The sequence below is a fragment of the Semicossyphus pulcher genome, unplaced genomic scaffold (genome assembly GCF_022749685.1).
Source record: "Semicossyphus pulcher isolate SPU_LCO1_2020_fin unplaced genomic scaffold, fSemPul1.0.p SCAF_25, whole genome shotgun sequence".
In the NCBI taxonomy this organism is placed as follows: Eukaryota; Metazoa; Chordata; class Actinopteri; order Labriformes; family Labridae; genus Semicossyphus; species Semicossyphus pulcher.
This window is the reverse complement of record NW_027211699.1, coordinates 8,744,327-8,767,225: the sequence shown is the minus strand read 5'-3', so window position 1 is coordinate 8,767,225 and position 22,899 is coordinate 8,744,327. Positions and strand designations below refer to the sequence as shown.

At 45.8% G+C, this 22,899-nt stretch overlaps 1 pseudogene; it reads right to left on the bottom strand.

Moving 5' to 3' along the window:
• Positions 1–1,098: 1,098 nt before the first annotated feature.
• On the bottom strand, positions 1,099–22,299 carry LOC138604054 (retinoic acid receptor alpha-A-like; annotated as a pseudogene).
• Positions 22,300–22,899: the final 600 nt, after the last annotated feature.

The following is a 22,899-nucleotide window of genomic DNA, read 5'->3' as shown; positions in this document are numbered from 1 at the left end:
GCAGATCCTTTAAGTCCTGTAGGTTGCGAGGTGGGGCCTCCATGGATCGGACTTGTTTGTCCAGTACATCCCACAGATGCTCGGTTGGATTGAGATCTGGGGAATTTGGAGGCCGAGTCAACACCTTGAACTCGTTCCTCAAACCATTCCTGAAGCATGTCTGCAGTGAGACAGGGCTCATGATACTGCTGAGAGAGGCCACTGCCATTAGGGAACACTGTTTCCATGAGCTTGGTCTGCAACAATGTTTAGGTAGGTGGTGTCAAAGTAGCATCCACATGAACGGCAGGACCCAAGGTTTCCCAGCAGATCATTGCCCAAAGAATCACACTGCCTCCACTGGCTCGCCTTCTTCCCAGAGTGCATCCTGGTGCCACGTCTTCCCCAGGTAAGAGACGCACACGCACTCGACCATCCACATGAAAGAAAACGTGATTCATCAGACCAGGCTGCCCTTCTTCCATCCCTCCGTGGTCCAGTTCTGATCCTCACGTGCCCGATGTAGGCGCTTTCAGCGGTGGACAGGGGTCAGCATGGGCACCCGGACCGGTCTGCAGCTACACAGCCTCATACACAACAAGGCAACTAGGAACTATTTGTACATTCAACACATTGATGCCTCCAAGTCGATCCCCTTTTTGCATGCAGACGATGAATCAACATCACAACACTTGAGATCTCGACTTATTTATCTCGTTATCTCAAGATAACGCTGCACCATAGTAACGTCAGATGATAATAACTCGTATCCTCAGAGCTGCAGAAGCACCAGACAAACACAGAAACAGGCTTAACTTACCTCATCAGTGTGGGCGATGGCAGCATGGCACGTCCTGCTCTGTGATATCAGTGAGCAGCCTGTTTGCAACCAACTTTGTTTTTGAGGTAACGAGATCTCGAGCCAACAAGCGTGAGATTAATTGTTATCACAGGAGTGTATGGATGCATGTCCGCTCAGGGCTTCCGTATGATTCTTGTTTCTCTGTAGAAATATTATTTATCTTTGTAAGTGTTCCCCTGATCACGAGTCCCCGGCGCTGCAGCTGTTCAGAGACATTTTATAAATATGACAGATTTCAAAGAACACACATCAGCGTAAACAGAAATCAAACCTCTTTATTAAACTCCCTGTGTTTCAGCTCTCGTGGGTTTGACCCCAGCATACATGAAAACAACATGATTTGTACCTGACAGAGGACGTAGTCGTGAGGCAGTGGCACGGTGTAAACACACTAAGACAGTTTGTGATGATGAAACTAAGAGACGTGTTTCCGCAGCACCTTTATTAAACGTCTGAGGAGCTCTGCAGCTCTCGTGCCACAGTGGGGGGGTCGATACCAGCTGTGAGGGGGGGTTTGTACTCATGGTTTGCTTTGGTTGGAGGAGTTTCGTCACTTTAAAATCAAAGTGTTTCACAGTTTGTTGAAGTGAAGTCACTTGAGTTGCTGAAGCTGCATCTAAGAAAACAAACAGCTTCGCTCACAGAGGATGATGCATAGAAACACACGGGGAAACACACGCACGTCTTCAGACAGGCGTGTGTGTGAGGGGACCAAAGTCTGAACAGCTCTACTGGGGAGATACAGTATTTACACATGTACATTTATTTAGGAAAATAACCTCTTTTTTAGTCCGTTTCAGTCCGACAGCTTTCACAGCCTTTTTTCTATGTACACTATATTACACATACTGATTCTGCATACTGTACAGGAAGTTTCATAAGAGAAGAAGAGTGTGATTTAAGAGGAGTCCCCGTCACTTTGCAGTATCGTCAGCCCCTTTCACACATGCACTGCACTCCTCACCTCAGGAGAGTCTGAATCTGTTCACCTGGACTTAAACCTGCCAGGCCCCTCCTACGAGTCGGTTTAAAGCATCTGTGAGGACTTCTGCATTGATTATGAAACAGATTGATGCCCGACAAAAGCAAACGTTTGATTATTTCTTCATAGTTTTTTTTTTTACTGTTTCCACGGCAGAAATTCACAGTGAGTGATGAGTTGGAGTGTTATAAGAAAGCAGGAAGAGGTTTTTTTTCAGAGAACACAACTTATACGTTTTTCCCACCAAAATTTAGCACGTTGACGCAGGTTTTTCAGACCCGGGAAGACCCGCCTATAGATGCTGATTGTCTCTTTTCCCATTGCCAGTGAAGCCTCCTCCTGTCTGTCTCTTTTCTGCTGCGTCACCGTCTGACGTCACAAACGTGCCGGAGACAGGGTTAGTAACCAGTGAAGATGTTACGGTGGTTAGGTCTTTATTGTACTTTCACGCTCACATTCACACCTACGTTCAATTTAGAGTCACCAATGAACCTAACGAGCATGTCTTTGGACTGAGGGTTGAAACTGGAGCAACATGCAGACTCCACACAGAAAGGTCCACTACGTCCGAACTGGGATTCGAAACAGGAACTTTCTAGTTCCTCACAGTAGTCGGAGTAATCTGAAGGAGATTTTCCAGAGCATTCACAGCGAGCTTGTGGACGTTGATGATGTCGCTCATGTTACACGTTGAGTTTATTTGCTTTATACTCTTTATTTTGTGAATTGTTTTTCCCTCTTGTTTGTTTTGCAGATACGTCCAAATACATGCTGCAGTGACATCAACATTAAAACCGTAACGAGGCCTTTTCCTCCTCCTCCCAGCCCAGTTATGACCCCTCGCATAAACCAAACAGAGTCGTCTCCCGCTTTGTGCATCATGTGTGAAAGGGGACAATATGCAACAAGTGTCCGGAGTTCATACGTGAAAACAGCTTCCATAATCCTTCATCTAAGTTCACACAGTCTGCATATAATGAAGCTTTTAGGCATAAAAAAGATAACACTTAATGTGAGATCATGTGTTATTGCATTTCATGTGTAAGACCATCAAGTCTGGGCTCTGATCAGCCCCACAGCTGAGTGTTCCTCTCTGCAGCATGTGTGTGAAGATATTTCCTCCTCTGTCCTCCTCATCGTCTCTTAGGAGACGCATTTATCTGCTGGAAGTCTGCAGAGTTGATGGTTTTTTATTGCAGTACCACTCTTTGCCACAGGGCGGTGCTGTGTGTAGAAAACGTGCTGATGGTGGAACTTCAGGTGGAGGGGGAGGGAGAGGAAGGGGAGCAGGGCGCGGGGCTCAGGCTGGGAGAGGGGACGGATTTAGGCGATGGAGGTGGATCGCAGCTTCCGGGCTCTGATTCATCCTCTTCTCTGTCTCCTCCTCCTCTGCTCTTTCCTCCTCCTGCGCCTCCTCCTTTCCCCCCCGCAGCTCCATGCCCCTCCAGGCCCTCAGAGTTCTCCAGCATCTCCTGGATGAGAGGCGGCATGGAGCCGGGGATCTCCATCTTCAGCGTGATCACTCGCTCGGCTCCTGTGAGGAAGAGGCAGAGAGGAAGGACGGGATAAGACGAGTGACTTTTATTAAAATGATTCTCAAGACAAAGAAATTAAAACTGGCATTGTGTTATCTTAAGCCAGTATTTAAATTGCATTGAAAGTTTGTGATTGAGACCATAAACGCATCAGGAACATGTTCACTGATAACTGAGAGGTAGGCTTTCATACAATCTGACTTCTTTCTGCAAGCAGTGGTGTCGCCCCCTGCTGGCCATCAGACAGAATGCTTCATCCACCTTTAACACTGGGAGGCTTCTCCACTGTTTACACACAGTGCTTCCATCAGTGTGAAATGTGCGTATATTTAGATTTGATGGCAAATAAAATGTCAGTGAGAAAAAGGCTTTGAGTGGTGAGTAGACGAGACGTCCATATGAAGTGTAAATATTCACACCCAGCACAGGTGAGATGAAGGTAAATTGTCCTTTAATCACAGATTCATCAAAGAAGTTCCATCATTAGAAATGTTATCAGACAGAAGCTGTTCAAACTGACGTCCTCTTGTGTCTGGTGTCTGGCCAACTAAGCGAGATCATAACTGTGGTTACACTTACATACGTCTCAGCGTGGTTGTGTCATTGTATCACTGCCTAGGTCAGGTGTGTGATCCCCGAAGGGCGAAAGGTTTTTGACCACTGACGCTTGAGGTCACTTTAAGTTCAAAGTTTGTTTTTCACGGTTCGGGACTTTATTTACACGTTGCACTGAAGAATTAATAACCGAACTAAAAGGATCTGAGGCACTCTTATACCCCTTTCCCACCGAAATTAGCGCATTGACACAGGTTTTTAAGACCCACTTATAGATGCCGATTGTCTCTTTTACTATTGCCAGTGAAGTATCCTCCTGTCGGCCTCTTTTCTGCTGCGTCACCGTCTGACGTCACAAACGCGGCCGAGACAGGGTTAGTAACCAGTGAAGATGTTACGGTGGTTAGGTCTTTATTGTATCTATCACTCATTCAGTCTGTTTATCAAACTCGGCGTCGACAAATTTGAAACGATGTTCGAGCGCTGCTCGGACGGAGGTGGGCGGAATTTGTAGCTGAGATGACGAGGAGTCGCAGAAGTTACAGGCGGAGCATAGCATCCATCAGAAAGGGGGCAGAGATTAGCGTGTCGACACAGGTTTTGTGCATCAGTGCCGATCGGAGCCGAGGCGATCATTTGACCCGGGTCTGAATGCCGATTGTAGCTGCTCCCATTAAACAAAAAAGGCGAGTGTTAGCAGGTTTATTGACCAGTGAGAAAGCAGCTACAGTAAAACCATGGCATGTGTTAATATTCCCTCAGTGCCTCAGATCCTTTCAGTCACTTGGACTTGGATCCACACACTGAAGAGCACCAGAGAGACTCTTCTCACACCCATGCAGCACTTTTAATAAATTAACTGTTGTAACTGCAGTCTGGCTTCTGATTACTTTCATGTCGAAAGCGCGTCAGACAGGTCACTCCGGGGTCAGACACCTCAGCAGTGCAGCACGACACTGTTCTCCTTTAACACTCGTTATTAATCAATTTCAGCCCTGTGAGTGACCAACAACAAGCGTGACCCAAACAATTGTGTGTGTGTGTGTGTGTGTCTCACCCTTCACACTGATGCTCCTGAGGTCTGTGATCTTCATCAGTATCTTGGGGAACATGCAGGGTTTATCAGGCCTCCTCCTCCTCACGTAGAACTGCACAACACAGAGGAAACGTGTAAACAAATATATATCGTCACTATATTTCCTTTGGTAAGCGCTTGACAGTAATCACACTCTTCCCATCTCCTAGAAAACAGGTGCAAGAAAATGTCCTGCAGGTAACAACATAGAAAAATGATAATAATTAGATGTGAAACCTTCAAGGCCTCGACGATCGGCTCCTGAAGAACTTCCACCTTGTCAGAGTGCTCGAGATCCTGACGGTCTGCACACGCACACACACACACACAAAGACACATCACAAATCAAAGCAATCACAATAATGCAACCCCTATTAGGATATTTTTTATTAATTGATTTAATATTCCAGAGAAATGGCGTGCAGTACCTCCACAGAGCAGGCAGATGGCGCTAAGTAACCCCGTCTCTGCATCGTCCATCTCCAGAGGGAGCAGCTGGTTGGCGAAGGAGAACACGAGGTCCGTGAGGGGGCCGAACCCGGCGTTGTGCATCTGCGTGCGGTTCAGGGTCAGACCGTCGGAGAAGGTCATGGTGTCCTGGTCCGGAGTGTAGCGGGTGCAGATCCTGAGAATCTAGACAAGAAGAAAAACATTTATTTAAGCTTTAAAAATCTACAAAAAAACTGGACAATCTGCAATCTGAAAGTGATAAAACACCTGAAACTAAAAGTAGAAGTTGCGACCCAAACTCCATTAAAAAAACAAGCATTTTAAAAGTTGTTGGCTTCTCCTCTTGCAGACAAACCCGACAAAGCACGACTGTTTATATGTTACAAATCTGCATCATGATGTCATTATTTCGGCACCCTTTTGACATGTTTACTCCAAAAAAATCAGATGAAAATTTATTTTTTTGGGCGCCGGTTTAGTATCAGCAGCCCATGCACAGAGGCTACAGTCCTCGATGAAGCAGCGGGGTTCGACTCCCACCCTCGGCTCTTTGCTGCGAGTTTCCGACACCATCAATTGTCCTCTTTCAATAAAGCATAAAAGTCCAAAAAAATAATCTAAAAAAACAGGAAGAAAATCTGTTTATTTCTGGTTAATACCACTCAGTAATGAGCCAGAGTGCAGCTGCTGCATGACTTAATTGTTATACTGAAAATGCCAATCACGAGAGATGGATGAGCGGGCGCTCTGCAGCTTAAACTTAAAGGCCTTTGGTTGGTGTCGCCAACAGGTAATCAACACATGTAGCTTCATGTAGCTGCAAGGCATCAAAGTTACAGAGTTCCCTGAGAAGGCGATGAAGTAATCCGAGCTGTGTGCACCTTCAGGGGATGTGATTACAGCATGTCTGGGTTTGCAGACAAATCTTGAGGTGCAAAAGATTTGCCGGTCACATTTAACCAACAGGAATACACACGCATGATTCTGCCTCTGCATGAACACGCCTTCAGTCTGAGTGTTTGTGTGTGCGATAAACTCACCAGTATGTCGAGACAGGCGGCCTTGAGCAGCGTGATCTGATCAGCGATGGTTAGCGTTGTGAAGCCGGGCAGCTGCTTGGCAAACTCCACCGTCTTTATGATGCATTTAGTCGACAGCTCGCTGAACTTGTCCCAAAGACTCACGTCCAGAGGGACCCGGTGCTCCGAGCTGTTACTCTGCAGGTCGCATCAGCGGAGGAAGACAAACGAGAGCGAGTGAGACACACAGCTATTTTAAGAAACCTTTGCAGCTCTGTGATGGTTGCCGTTTGTACCGTGGTGTATTTTCCCAGCTGACGCAGGGAGGGAAACGTGTCCTGATGAGCTTGGCGAATGCGTTCGATCATCTGCTCCGTGTCTGCAGACAGGACGTAGATCTCCACCTCCACCTGCTGCCTCTTCTCCTCCTTCTTCTTCTTCGTTCTGTCGTTCCGCACCACTGAAAACAGGAAGGTTTGGGTCAGACAGTCGAGCAGAATGAACATTTAACTTCTCACATTAGGGACGAGGAGGGGGCGTAAGGTCTACTTACTGTGATGAATGAAGTTTAAATCTCTTAAAGGGACGCAACATTTTACCACAAGTGTTCTTTGATGTGGAGTGCGACAGCTGTAAAAACACGCCTGCAAATATTTTGAAAAGGTGTCGGTATCTTTGCTCAGCCATGTGCTGCTCTTTCTCCTCAACCACCTCTGCCCTGCTCCCCACCACACCCAAGGACGGCTAGCAGTCAGACTTCACCGACTGTGCAGCCTGATGTCATTTAAAGAGACACAACGCAACGCTGGAAGAAACAGTCAGGATGCAGAGGTCGCTTTGTGCAGAGGAGTGACTTGGATCAATTATTGCTTTCCTGAACAGCTGACAGGAGTAACTTTAGAATAATTGGTGCGGCTATTTTCACCCGTTGTTGGCAGCTGTTTATGTTTCGAATCAGATATTTTGTGTCCCGTAGAAATAAATAGAGGTAACCGTCCTGTGTCTCCTTCTTTAAGATTGTTTCTGCTAACATGAACAATATTTTAGCCTGCGAGGAGAAAGTTTGAGCGTGGGCAGAATCTGAAGGAGCGCTCGTGGTGACTGTTGTCCCAAAGTACAGGATCCTATCACTGCTCCTCATCAGAAACCATCTCGGCCCGGCTGGTCGAAGCTGATCTCTGTCCAACAATGAGCGTAGTTCAGTCAGGACCATTTTGTCAAAATATTCTGTATTTACTTTGTACAAGTTACATTTGGCGGGATGGTTCTGTTCCGGGACCTCCTGCTCTTCCAAGTGCTTGCGTGGACAGCCCGAAGCAGGAAGAGCACACCTTCCTGCCCTTCATGAGCCATCATGAACGGCTACAGCAGGAAGCGCAGCGGCAGAGACCCCCCGAACAGAACAGCATGAACGACCGATTAATTTCGGACACAGCATGACAGGAGGAGCTGAGGTGGAGGTGGGTTGCAAATCAGCCAGCAGAGGAAGCAGCAAAGGAAGCTGGGCCTGAGCGGTTTAAATCGAGCGCTCTGGATGTAATTCTCCAACAGAAGGCATCGGGGAAGTCAGCTGATTGAGGATTGGCTTGGCTCGCTGTCGACAGCTAATATAGAGCTTGACGTCGTGGCCTGCCTGAACTAGAGCTGATGTGGACGTAACAAGCGAGTCGTACGGTTTAGCTCAGTTGTTAGAGCAGACACAACATATCCAGAGGCTCCTCGCAGCCGCCACACGTCCAACCCCGCCCTCGGCCCTTTGCTGCACAGCGCTCCCCACTCTCTACTCCCCGTACTTCCTGTCTCTCTTCAGCCGTATAGTGACGGCAAAATGGCCAGAGAATCTCTGCAGAGAGTTGCACTATTGCTTTCTTTTTTTTTGTGCTTCTGCTGAAACAAAAGCGACAGCCAGTCATAAAAGACGAGGACTGCAACCGACTGAAGGGATTAAATGGTGATGGGTCCACCCACCTGCTGCCAGATCAGCAAGAAGGGAAGCGATGGAGGAGTTTTTATGTTTGTTCTTCACATGTGAGAAGAGATATTCTGCACGTGAGTGCTGTTAAATAAAATGTGTGCATCAGTTTAATTTGCCCTCACAGATTTCTGCATTTCTGTGTCATCAGAGGAAAAAGAAAAGCACAGATTTAGATGCACAAAGACCTTTTTCTTTGTAATGCTACATATATGTGGATGCACCAAAGTAACTCGCTTGTGCAACTCTTTAAAAAACAAACGCTACTGTGATAAAATAAGTTTTTATAAGGTAGTGATGGTGTTTTTACTGGGCATGCATTAACTTAGAACAACCACCAGAGGGAGACAGATGTCAACGTTTAAAACACGGCGCTGAGCCTGAACCGTCCTGTCTTGTGTCTCCTGGTTGAAGTGCAGAAGTCGCTTAAAAAGCCACTTTAAACAAACATTAACCCTTTCAGTAAAGGAGCCTTTTATAGGCTCGTCCTCGTCCTCAGAGTGAAACAGCATCTAACTCTACTCACGCTCTTTGGACATGCCGACGTCGAGGCATTTCTGCAGCCGGCAGGACTGACAGCGGTTCCTCGTCACCTTGTTTATGACGCAGACTTTGTCTCGGTGACACGTGTACGCCATGTTCTTCTGGATGCTCCTCCGAAAGAAACCCTGACGGAGACACAAAGGCAGTGACTGACAAGTCGGAGCACAGGAGAGGAACACAACGCAGGTGCTGTTTTTACACCTGCATTACAAACAGAGCCGTGAGGAGGCATATCTAGGACCTGCTCATAAACACACAGATATTAGAGCAGATACTAACTGCATGCACAGATTCTTTGTGTGTGCATGTGTGTGTGTGTGTTAGGGATTAAATGAAGCAAAGAGGCTTAGTGATCCTGGGGGAGGTGTAAAGGTCGTGACCTCTTCTCTGAAACATTATGCAAACGCTCAGTCGGCTCACGCTCTGAAGCTATTTTTCATTCAGGTTTTCTGCCTGATCCTGGAGTGTGTGTGTGTGTGTGTGTGTGTGTGTGTGTGTGTGTGTGTGTGTGTGTGTTCTGTGCTTCCTACCTTGCAGCCCTCGCAGGCGCTGACTCCGTAGTGGTATCCTGAAGACTTGTCCTGACATACGAAGCAGGGTTTGTAGATGCGCGGTGGAGGTGGAGGTGAGGGGGGGCCGGGGACGAGCAGGTCCTCTCCTGAACTCGTGCTCTCCGTCTCGATAGCTGCAGAGGAGACAGAGGGAGGCAAACAGGGAGACGTACGATTAGTCAGACTGCAGAGACACATTACAATGCATGATTCAGGATGCTGTATCACAGGCTGGACCTTAAAAATCTGCTGCTTTTTAAAAAAGTTTTGATGCAAGTTGGAAAGTTTTTCTGCCTTTTTTTAATGATTGCTGGAGCAAATGAGAATTTCAAATAGTTGCAACTGTGGTGCTTTATGGTAAATAAAAAAGTGAACCTGGGAGGTCTACATCAAAGCACCAAATCAGTTAAAATCACAAAAAACTCAATTATAAAAGTTCAAAGTGCAGAGAACATTAAAGGAGCAGGTCGCCCCTGGAAAAAGCCGCTGTCAATCAAAGCTGGTGTAATCAATAGAAGCAATAATACTTTAGATTGGCGCCATAGCTGTGGAGAAAGTTGTACAAACAGCTCGTAGTTTCACCCATTTTACATTCCTACAACACCCAGCATGCATTGCGCCCCTCCCTCTGAAAGGCATGGCCCAGTGAGACACGCTGGAGTGAAATACGACCGTTTCACTGCAGGCAACGGCTCAGAGCGGTACAGCATCTGAAATACGACGAGAATATACCGGTGGATCTAAAAACTCTTCCTGTCTGCAGTCAACATTTCAAACCTGACTATTCTGAACGAGGCATGACATCAGAGGTGGCGTCCTAGATTGAGGACGTGTAGTTTAGCGAGCTCCCTGGCCTCCGCTAGATGGCACGTATTACGTAGTCTGGCGGAGGTTTTCCAGGGCCTGTTGGAGAAGCGGATAGCGCCCTCCAAAGGCACAGAGTGAAACTGCTTTTCTGTTCTACCATAATGGCATTAGCTTCACATGATAGCATGAGAGGACTGAGGTTGAAAATTGGCCCTTTAAGAAATGTCAGAAACTTGTGTTCACGTTATTTCTCACATTCATGCTGTCTGACTTCATCATTATGTTATTTCAGCTTCTGCACTAGTTTAAAAAAACGATCGACGCGCTCACACACACACGTCAGTTACACAGCCTCTGATGCTTGAGGGTCTAAACACAAGGCGTCATGGGATGGCTAAGTGGACGGCGAATAATCACGAGGAGAAATCAAGTGTTCATAGAGAGGGGACAATAGATCATGTTGGAAACGGGGGGAGAGAGAGTTGGGATGACACGGGGCAAAGGGCCGAGGGCGGGGGCCGAACCCGGGGCTGCTGTATCGAGGCCTGGGCCTCTGTGTGTGGGACCCTGAGCCCTGATTCTTTCTCATTATTGTGTCTAACATGCTTTTTTAAAACTCCGTACCTTTAAATTAAAATCAGGTTTGAACTCTATAATCTCTCAATCACCTGCTGTGGTTGAATCCAGTTATGATCTGGTCGGTCTGGACTTTTTGATTGACACATGAACATAAACTGTTGGTGGTTTGTTTCACATCTACAGCAGACATCACGCATGTTTTGTTTTTTATGTAATGTCCTCTTTTTAATCCGCCTGCTGCCCTTTAGCAGCTTAGCAGAACGTAAACACCTCCCCTGATTGTGTGCGCGCGCTCCTTCTGTGTGACTGTGACACATTTCACCGTCCTAAACCGCTCAGATTAAGATACCAGCAGCATCCACAACTCCTCTCTCTCTCTCTCTCTCTCTCTCTCTCTGCCCTCTCTGACCTCTAACCTAACACACTTCCACACCAATACACACACACTCAGCGCTCCCCTCCCCCTGCGTTAGAAGCCATACCAGACATTCCTGTATGGAGGAGACTCGGCTCCCCTCTGCTGCTCTGTTTACACAGAGAGGGAGCGCGAGAGGAGAGAGCAGGGCCGGGTATGGAGAGCACATTTCCATATGATGATGTCCAGTGAGAGAGATGGTGGATGATAGAGTGTTTGTGCTGCGTCGTCGCACATGAAACAATGCAGGAGTTCTCGCTAAGGGAAGTCACGTGAAGAAGTCCAAACATCTCAACAGAGACATAACTATTCTAGTTTGGTTCATCAACTCTTTTTGCTCGATGTGCAGAGCTGTGGAGAAACTGAGCCCACAGATGAGACAAACTGTGCACATGAAATAAATAATTAAATCTGGAAAAAAAGTCTCAGAATGATCGCAAACCACAAAACTAGCTGAGGCAGAGGTGATCCAAATTGAGGTCAGAGTGACGCAAGTAAGCGTGAAGCAGAGCAGCACAGCTTCAGTCTGTTGCCTGCTAACTAGCCCCCCTTTCACACAGCAGGTTGTCCAAGTTTACTTTTAATTAGTTATTTGATGCTGTAAAAAGGGGGTGTGGCCTCATGATTGACAGCTCTGTTGACAAATGGGGCTCCTGCAGCGTTCTGTTCCCGAGTAGCAGAGTAGAGGAGGAACGGCGAGAGGAGACGTAACTAACACTAACACTACAGTCATTGAACTTTGCATCAGCGTGAATATCTGCTTCAGACCGACACAAGAAGCTGTTCTGCTGCAGACTGAGCCCACCTGAGGGCTCCAACACGCCAAGGACACCTGAGGGCTCCAACACGGCAAGGACACCTGAGGGCTCCAACACGGCAAGGCCACAAGGTAAAGGTGTGTTTAGGGTAGAGGAAGGGGGCAGCTCCACCAGCCGATCTCTGCTGCACACACTCTGGATACAAATGTGCAAGATGTGCAAGATACAAAAGCCCAACGGAGCGGGCAGCCTGCTCCGGGGGGATTCTGGCTTCACTTTTGTACAATAAAAGTAGATGGAGACGGGTGGTTCAAGTACCTTTACCGTCATTGGTAAAATCACACACTGGGACATCACACATTGTGTGGTTCAATGTGAAAGTATGAAGGTGGTAAATAACAGCACTGCTTAAAAAGGGCTACTGTTGTACCTCTTTCCCAACGAAATATAGCGTTTTTCAGACGCGGGAAGACCCGCTTAGAAACGCCGATTGTCTCTTTTCCCATTGCCAGTGAAGTATCCTCCTGTTGGTCTCTTTTCTGCTGCGTCACCGTCTGATGTCACAAACGCGCCCGAAACAGGGTTAGTAAACAATGAAGATGTTACGGTGGTTATTTCTTTTCAGAATTTGTAGCTGAGATGACGAGGAGCCACAGAAGTTACCGATGGAGCATAGCATCGCGCCGGAAAGGGGGCGGAGATCAGCGTGTCGACACAGGTTTTGTGGACCCATCAATGCCCATTGGAGCTGAGGCGATAATTACCCGGGTCTAAATGCCAACTGTAACCTTTCCCACGAAGCAAAAAAGCCGAGTGTTAGCGGAACCACTTCTGAACTAGGCGGTTGTAATGTTACAACCTGCTCTGCTGCAGATTCATGCTTCGGTTGACAGCTCTGTTTGCAACCTGGCAGGACGGACGCTCCGTGATGGGCTGGTATTTTATAGGCAGGAAGCACTTTAACTTTCTGAGAGGTTATGCAGCGAAACTCCACCGTTAAATTGCCTTTTACTTTTACACTTAACCAGACAGCGCCGTCATATTGTTGCCCCAGTGTGTTTTCACACAGTGTTACAGCGTGTGTGACGTGTAAACAAACAGTGCAGGCTTCACACACACACACAGCTGCCGGCTCCGCCCTTTACACTGATGCCTCTGTTGCTCCCTTTCGATGCCGGCTCGGAGGCAGAACGACTTCACCCTGCCGTCTCGCCTCGGTGGCTTTTACACAGACGACGAGGTGTAACAGTCCCGTCTTGAACGGGCCGTTTTAAAGGCGCTGCTGACTGCTTTGCATCATCGTTCAATCAGTGGCTCCTCCGCTGCGTCTGTTATCACTCTCAGGATCTCTGAGCTTTCCCAAGGTGAAGAGGAAGGTCAGCTTTCTGTCATTAACTGTAAAAGGAAATGCACCTGAAGCAGCTTTTTGTAAGTGCCTTTACAAAACAAACTGTATGTAAATAACTGATTATTATTCCTGCATTAATGATAAACTTTCGGCCTGAGTTATAACTGAAGCACGGTCCTGGTTAGAGCAGCCAGCCTGTCTGCTCAGGTCAGTTTAGCTGAATGTTAGCCGGGCCTGGGTTGAGCTGTTTTTCAAATCTGATGTAGAGCAACGTTCAGCGTCTCCACAGGCGGTCCTGGACGTGAGCCAGAAAACAGTTCCTGAATAGAGAAAAATCTCCATCAGCTCAGAGAGCGACTGTGACCGCAGATTCTCCTCTCGTAGTTTATGAGATGAACACAAAAGCTCTCTGACAGGATTTCTGTTTGATTTGACTCTGATTAAATAGTTTAATTAGCTTTGCATGGATGTTTTCTCGACCATAAGATCCGGCTTCAAAACAAAGAGAGCATCTTGATACAGAAACGCTCCTGTTCTACATCCTGTGTGTGTGTCTGAGGCTCAGCTGAGAGGTTTGTTTCCTGCAGAGAGTCGTCTTCAGAGCTTTTTAAATTTTAGCAAAATAATTGATGACAAAACACGTTAAGAGCTGCATGATCGCACAGACGGGGACGTCCTCATTAGATGAGCTGCTTTAGAAGACAACAGAGCAGCAGATCCAGCTGAATGTGCGGCTGTGTGTCTATCCATCTATCTATCTATACGGCAGAGCATCTCTAAGACACGATGCAAACACACTTTAAACAGGCCTTGTTATAAGATTAACAGGTGTGCGTCTTCACACTGGAACTTTACACGATAAGGGCCTGTGTCCACTAACGGCGTTTTTTGCTTTTCTATACAAACTTCTGCACTTCAGCGCAAAACGCCCTCAAAGTCCGCAATTTTTTCTCTCAGTTGAAAATAGTTCAACTTCTGGAACACAGCCGCGCTCGTTAATGTCACTTCTCTCTCACCGACCAATCAAAATCAAGAAGGGGCGGGACTTCTGATATTAACTTTGTCAACAACAATGGAGGAGGAGGAGCTAATCCTTTTGTTTCTCAAGGGTACAATTTCAGCTGCTGCTACAGCCAGGACACATTGTTCTTATGTTTTCTTTGTGACGTTTCTTTGAGCAGTTTCAAACAGACTTTACGGTCACCACCGAGGGAACATCTGTGGTATCCTAGCAACAGTAGGCGCCGGTGAGACGCGCTTTGAAACTGAGGTCGTGGGCGCTGCCAGAGTAGAAAAATGCCGTAATTGGACACACGGCCTGAAAGTCCAAGAACGCTTTTGCATTTTTGTATAAATTATGTTTTTCCATATCATACGTTTTTAGTTTATATTGTATATATATATATATACACACCGATATATTAGGCTCATGTTTTTTTTTCACCTAATTGCAGAGAACATCGAGTCTCCCCCTGTAGTGGCATCGATATCATGCCTACTCTTATTGTAGTGGCCAAAAACTGCCATACCGCAGACACCTTGCACCCGTCTTCACGCTTGACAGAAGAGGCATTGTACAAAAGGTCACATGTCTGATCACTTACGTTTCTGAGCGCACTTGAATGCAGCATCCCCCCGAAACACGGCAGTGAGGGAGACATGCCCGGACTCGTTTACTGCAGCTACTACGGAGACATCAGTGATCGCAGACGGACTCTTTTTATCGTGTGTGCGTCCATGAATGTGTGAGTTAGTTTTACACTGATGTTTATGTTACTCTCTGTTCGCGTCGGCTTTGGCTGCGGGTGTATTTTCAGCGTGTTTGATGTTAAGTCAGTAAAATGACGAGAATGTGAGCTAACTGTTAGCTAGCTTTTTAGTGTTTACATGTATATTGTCGATAACTTGTGCTGAGCTAATGTTGTAGCATTACATCAAGCTTTTTTAGGGAATCATCGAGCATTTAGGCAGAATTAAAGAGTTGTTTTAACGGAGGAAAATATCTGCTGATGCCGATAACGTGCCGATGACATTGTGAATCCTTAGTTTATATTTTTGTTTGTTGTTGTTGAGTGATTTCCTCCTGCTATTTTTGTAATAAAGTGTTTATTACTTGAATTAGGAAATAAAATACAATGCTCGATAAGAACCGCCCTACGCTCTGGCCTCCCCCGAACCAATTAACTTTTGATGATCACATCACAGGCCGTTCTTACAGCTTGTGTTACAGCCTCCATCCTGTGGGGATCAGAAGATGAGGTGCTGACGGAGTACGATCACGGTGCTAAATAAGGCTGATACTTTGAACAGGCCGTGTCACTGAAGTGTACTCCGTCCATCGTCAGGGATATAGTGTCACCTTGCAGCCAATCAGAATTAAGTATTCACAAAGACCGTGGTTTAAGGTGGCTACTTCGTCCCGCTGGTTGGCTGCTCCACGTCCTTGTTGAAAGCCCTGATGGTGTGTGTGTATATTATTACAAAACAGTATCAGTATAAATATCGTAAATCCTATTGACAGACTATATTTAGGTGAAGCTGAAGGCTTAATGTCGGTTAGGTAATACCTGAGTCGAGGTATTTTATCACACTGATGCAACAATCCATTCAATCCAACGTGTTCGTATCGCCTTCAGGTACACGTCTGTTAAATCTTCTTACACGTCCGTTAAATCTACTGAGCAACGTTGACGCTCTTCGTCGGACACACGAGAGAAATGTTTTAAAAGATCTTCTTCATAATAAATTGATGTTTGTTCATGGATCTATTTATTTATTAATCAGTTATGATGTCAAACTACATAATAAAATAAGTTCTAAGAGCCGTTTGCTTTAACTTGAGCCTGGCTGCACAACAGAGCTCGCATGTAACGTCCATATAAAGAGAGTAGACAGCTGTTCTTTAGGGCTGCACGATAAATCATTTATCACAACTGTGACGTGCACATGTGTAACACTCACATCGCAGGACTTGAGATTGTGTCACAAGCTCATTCTGCTGCTCCTTCATTGTTGCCTGGTGCAAAAGGAAAACTCGCCATTTTCTCTTTTTACACGAGTAATCTACGACAGAAGTCCGTCTGATATCGAGCTCATCACCAGAGCTGAGCTGCAGAGTCCGTGTGTCACCTGCCTGTAAACTGTAAACAAGCATGCGACGCCGTCACAGATCATGTTAGCGGGATGATCGAGGCAGGCTTTTAGTTCGGCGTGGAGGCTTTTCGATGTGTTTATTCCTGTGATCAGCGACACCTTGTCCTGGTGCTCGTTAGCGCTGTGGCTACGCAGAGCGGATGTGCTGCAGAGTGTTTACTTTTGGCGGCTGCACCGAGCACACACAGCGTGAGGTCGTGTGTGCCGACAGGAAGTAGGAAACGCTGAGCTTTCGTTTCCAAAAGTCACCGTGCTGATCCCGCTGATTAAAATAAATAAGAATAAAATAAGAATATTTATCTTTTTTATCTTATTCTATTTAAGTCTTTTACTTCATTTTATTCTAGTTCTGTGTTAATTGTTCTGCACCAAAATCACCAAAACAAATTCCTTGTATGTGTAAACCTACTTCGCAATAAACACCGATTCTGATTCTGAACTGCAGCCCACATGTCTGTTTATTTGATATTATTATTATTATATTATTATATTGATATTTGCTTTCAGTGCATATGTTTTTGCCTTTTGCATCTCGTTGTGTAATTTGCACGACGTCTCAGTATTTGTCTCATAAAGTCTCTCTGGTTTTGCAGCCCGTTCCTGCGGATGGAAACCATCCCAGCAGCTGCAGCGTGTTTGCCCCTGTCGGCCACCGTGCAGAAGACTTTCTAAAATGAATGAATAAATAACAAGCTTTCCACTGCCACTCTTTTAATATTTATCTGATGGCAGTGCAATCCCACACACACACACACACACACACACACACACACACACACACACACACACACACACACACACACACAGAATAAAAAGAGATCTCGCAGATACACTGACACACAACCATCCACCTCCTCCCCTTTTCACACACTCACACTCAGGTCAAACTTAGTCAGTATACCCTCACATTCCCAGACAAACTGTGAGTGTGAGTGAATGTGTGTGTGCGTCATTGTGTTTCTCTGTGTGTGTGTGTGTGTGTGTGTGTGTGTGTGTGTCCAACAGACAGAAAGAGAGGTCATTCAGTGCAGGGAAATGATGACTGGGCAGCTGACACAGGAAAGAAAGAGGCAGATAGAAGGAGAAATAAAGAGAGGGAGGGATGTAGGTCACTTCCCAATTGTCAGTGAGTCATTGCCCTGGATCACACCCAAATGTGCACACACACACACACACACACACACACACACACACACACACACACACACAGTGAAGAACTATCCCCCAGCCACTGCTTACACGTCTCTAAAGCAGAGGCTCGGTGTGTGTGTGTGTGTGTGCTCGCCTGCAGTCGGTGTATAACCTTTGACCTTTAACCTGTGAGACACTCTTCATTCCAGGCACACACAAAGACACACACACACAAAGACACACACACACTCTCCGAGGGCAATCCTGTCTTTACAGCCTGAATTTACGAGCACTTCCCTCTCGCCTCTATTTGTCTTTCTGTCCCTCTGTTGTTCACCACTTTGCACTCTCTCTCTCTCTCTCTCTCTCTCCCTCTTTATGACTTAAACTCGTTCGTGCGAGGGTGATGTCACGGTGACATCACGCCTCTGACTCCAGCATGTGACACAGGGAGCGGGGCAGCAACATGAACTCGCAGCACTGCAGCCCCGTGTTTGTGTGTTTATGCGGGCTCGTCTTGTGATAGAAGGATGCAGTGTCCAGGGTGCACCAGTGCATGCTGGGATTGGCTGTAGTCCCCAGGATCCTGCACAGAAAATGGATGCATGGAAAATATCTGTGCCTTCAATTAAAAGGGTGCACAATAAATGGATTTCTGATCTGATCTTTTTCAGTGCAGAACCAAACAAAGGTCAAAGGTCAGATGCTTTAAATATATTTGCAGGAGTCACCACTGTAAGTTTCCTCCGTTTGATAGTTTGTTTCTTGTTTACTGTGCCTTTATTATTGGTGGTGGGCGTGTTCACTGGAACTTGTGATGGTACTGATTAGTGTATAGATTGCACTGACCTGTTTACTCTCTCTGACCTGGAGAGAGAGGGTGACCCGCATGGGAGCGTATACTTCCTGTTGATCACACGCACACACTCTAACGCTGATTTTACAAGATGGTGACTGGTACCAAGAATCTAATCAATCTTCTGATCTCGATTAATTCACACTTTTATTTTCTCCCGCCTACATTATTGTAATTCCCTTTTCACTCATCTCTCAATAGTTCAAGCTGCCAGATTATTAGCTGGAACCAGTCGTCTGTCCCATAACTCCCCTGTTCTCGCATCCCTCCACTGGCTTCCTTTAAAATTCAGAATAAACTACAGGATCCTGTTCACTACATATAAAGCACTCCGATCACCTAACCTCGGCCTTCCATCAATCCCATGCTCCATTACCGAAACAAAAGGCGACCGCGCATGTTGTACCCGACCCTCTGGAGTCATCTTCCACAGTCCATCAGATCTGCAGAATCTTTTTCAAGAAGCAGCTAAAAACTCTTCTTGTAGCTTTCCATCCCCGTCTTGTGTTTACGTTTGTTTTGGTTTCGCCTTGTTTAACTTCTGTGATTTTTGCCTTTTTGTTTATATGTTTTTATGCCAGTGTTTGTTTAGCACTCCGTAACCTGGTGTTTTAAAAAGTGTACTTACTAGTTGTAATTTTCCGTGTTCTTTTTGGAACTGGTTTATTCTATCTGCGTGTCAATGTGTTTTCTCCCATGTTTCGTCCCTCGCTGCACTTTTTTGACGGCCACACACAGGCAGAGAGCCACTTCCAAATACTTTTGAATCAAATATAAATGTTAACATCATCGTAAACTGATTTTTTTTACTTAATGTGTATCCGAGTAATGCAACAACGTTACATGAATATTTTTTGTACTGATCTAAAACCACCAGGTACCAACGGCTGGCAGTGAAATCTTTCTTTCGTTTTATGCATTTTCTGCAAATAGATTTTTGTCTTAGTTGGTCAAAGTTCTCGAACAGCTGCTTGTGAATTGGTAACAGGTAAGATTAAAGAAGTGTCTAGCAGGCGCCGATTTAGCTCAGCGGTTAAAACGCGTGTCCCATATACAGAGGCTACAGTCCTCAATGCAGCAGCCCCAGGTTCGACTCCCACCCTCGGCCCCCCTGCAGCACGTCATCCCCATTCCCTCCTTCCCTGCCTCAGACACTATCCACTGTCCTCTCTCTCTCAGTAAAGGCATAACAGGCCAAGAAAAATTGTTTAAAAGAGAAGTTTCTGGCTTCTTTTATTAAGTCAAAAGGACCTTTGTAGAAAGCTCAAGAAATCTTCAAATGGTTTGTTTGTCCAACAATCTTATTTAAGAAGATCAAACTGGGCAATGTTTAGAATAAAATACTGTAGGATAACTTAAATATGAAAATCAATAGTCTGTAAATCTACATATCTATTAATCCACTGTACTCGTCTCTAAACATTCATAAATTAAAAGCCTGTGTAGTTTTTGTAGACGAGCTGTAAACACTCCAAACACTGGAGGTCAGGATGGTTTGGCGTTGGTGAATGAGTTCAGGCAGCAGATGACCTACTGAGGCCTTTCAGTCACATAACACACAGCATAACAGTAACAGCCTCAAGGGCGAGGACATTAATTCCCACAATAACATTGCAACAAATGTGGGTCATTATACAACAGATAGTTCTGACCCGAGTAATCTGATTGGACAAGATGCCTCCCGTGAGTGCTGATATAGAGTATAACAACACAGTGACTTTTGGTCTATGTATAACTCCACCTCATTCAGCTTACAGCAATCCGTCTTTGCCGACACTGATGAAGCTTGTGCCGCAGAATCACACGACACTAAAGCAAGTGTCAACAAACTGTTATGTCACTGGTTACATGACAAACGGAAACATAAAGATAAATGTATATAATACAGAGCAGCTGGTAGCATGGAGACACAGTGGGCAACAGTCCAGCAGTAAGTTGCTCACACTGGAGGTTGTTATACTGAATATCAGCACGGCGGTAATAAGCACTCATGACTATGACCGCATCACAGCTGTGTTGCTATGTACAACTGCACTTCCTCTTGTGCGATACTGGTTTATTGAATATCAAATGCAGAACTCGTCTGGCACTTGGATAGCGAACAATAAGGAACAATGAAACAGGACAACATGCTCGCTGACGCAAGCTGAAACTAACCATGCAGTTTGATCAAAAGTCCTTTTTCATAATTGTATATTGTCAAAACTCAGACTAAAAAGTCAATCACAATATTCATATAGGATGTGTCAATATATGCATGGTTTAAATGGTGCAGTCAGCTAGTGCAGAAATAGCTCACGAGTGCTGTAAGTAGGGAAGGAAACCTGCTGAGGGGGATGGTTTAGTAAAGTGAATGTCACTACATTTCCCATCTAGTAAACGAAAGCTAAAAGAGAGACTATAGGGCACCTGATACTTGAAGAAGGGGCTTGCATGTGTCCCAGTTGGAACCAGTGAACTCGTGCATTCATCCCCTCAAGCTCACAACAAATATCAAAGGAAGAGAAATGGCTTTACCCACCAGCACCTCCTTGTCATCTTTCAACAAATTAAATTATCTACAGTAATTGTGGTGTACCCTGTAGTTATTTTGTTTACAAGGGCAAAATGTAACATTATTTTTCAATAGGACTCACAGTGGCTGGACCCGCTCCAATGCCTGCTGGTCACCAGGGACCCTCCAAACGGACGCTGGAGTCCTCCAACCCCGGACAGAAGTCCCTTGTCTGGTCCAAGCCCCGGGGGTCTGTGGTAGTAGTCCATGCTGAGAAAAGAGCCACCGGGACTCGGACTGCTCGGGCTGGGGCTAAAACCCACCACATCCACGCTTTCGTACATCCCCGAGAGGCGGGAGTCGCGTTTGATCTCTTCGTAGCAAATAGAGAGAAAAAAGATCAAAGCGTCGTGGACGGCGAGGAGAAAAGAGAGAGGGAGGGAGAGAAGAGTTCACATCTTCATAACAGACTGATGGGTGGGGGAGGAGGAGAGAAGAAGAGATGACCGGTCCCGGTGACCTTTCAGCCCTTGAAGGAGCACAGGCAGGATACTGTCCTCCGACTAACCGTCTTTGTCGTCGGTTAGAACGTTCTGAACGCGTTTAGACGACAAATCGAACGTTGGTGTTGTTGTTGTAACCGATTTTTAACAGTTCGAATGCTACAAGTGTTCCACTAACTTAACTGCTGTGCTCGGGGAGTTGCAGTACTCGTTACTTTGTAGCTACAACGATAAAAAAAAACACACTGTAACGAACTACACCCTACGAACACACTTTTGTTGTCCGAGACTTTACAATGACCTCGACGTCCGCGTCTCCTCGTTAAACAAGTCCTACGTCGCCGTCGCGAGCAGTTTTTCGCTGCATATTTACTGTAACTAAAATACAATTATGTAATTGTGATATCGCTTGCTAATCCGTGTAGCAAAGAGGCGAACTATCCGTTGCGTTGACAGAATACTCCTTTATGTCACAACCAGTACTGCCTGTCCTTAAATCCATGCACGCTGAATGAACGCCGCGAACGAGAAGTAAAAAGGTCCAGTCTGTGGGGAGAAACGCGCAGCTCCGGCTCACGGAGACGACATAAAAACACAGCCCTGAAACATTAATGCTGAACACACGCTGTCACACATGTCCCGTGTTGTGCTGTATGTCCAAGTAGCTGAATATCCAAGAGGTGAAAATGAGGTAGGTCGAGATATCCGAGGCAGTTTGTGCATGAACGCGTCTTATTGCTTGTTGTTGAGGTCCAGCTCCCGAGCAGGCAGCAGTGTCCTGTGGTAACCCCTGATCTGTACCCGACGGCCTCTCTCTCCCTCTCCCTCTCTCTCTCTCTCTCTCTCTGGTTTGATGTGTGACACCAGCTGCGCACGAGCTCCACCTACCTGCCCTGCGCGTGCTTCCAAAAAGCTTTCTGACTTCTTTTAAACTATGGATATAAGTAGCAACTGCGAACAGCTATCATAACTACTACTAGGCTTTATGTACGTATCGAATTATTGTTGTAATTATAACTTCATGATCCGTTTCATAAACTGTATATTCAATGCACATATATATATATATATATATATATATATATATGTTTATATTTTTGTATATATTGCATATATAGAGAGAGAGGAATTTGGCTCTGGTATTACAATGCCTTCAATGTGCACTCAAAGAAATAGACGTATGTCTGAACAAAGTAATGACCAATTATTAGACCAGTATCGGTATCGGCCTTTGATACAGCCTAAACTGCGGTACAGGGTATTACTGAGAATGCCGATCAATGCTAATCTGATGAACATGACGAATAAGCCGCAAACTAGCTAGCAACATGT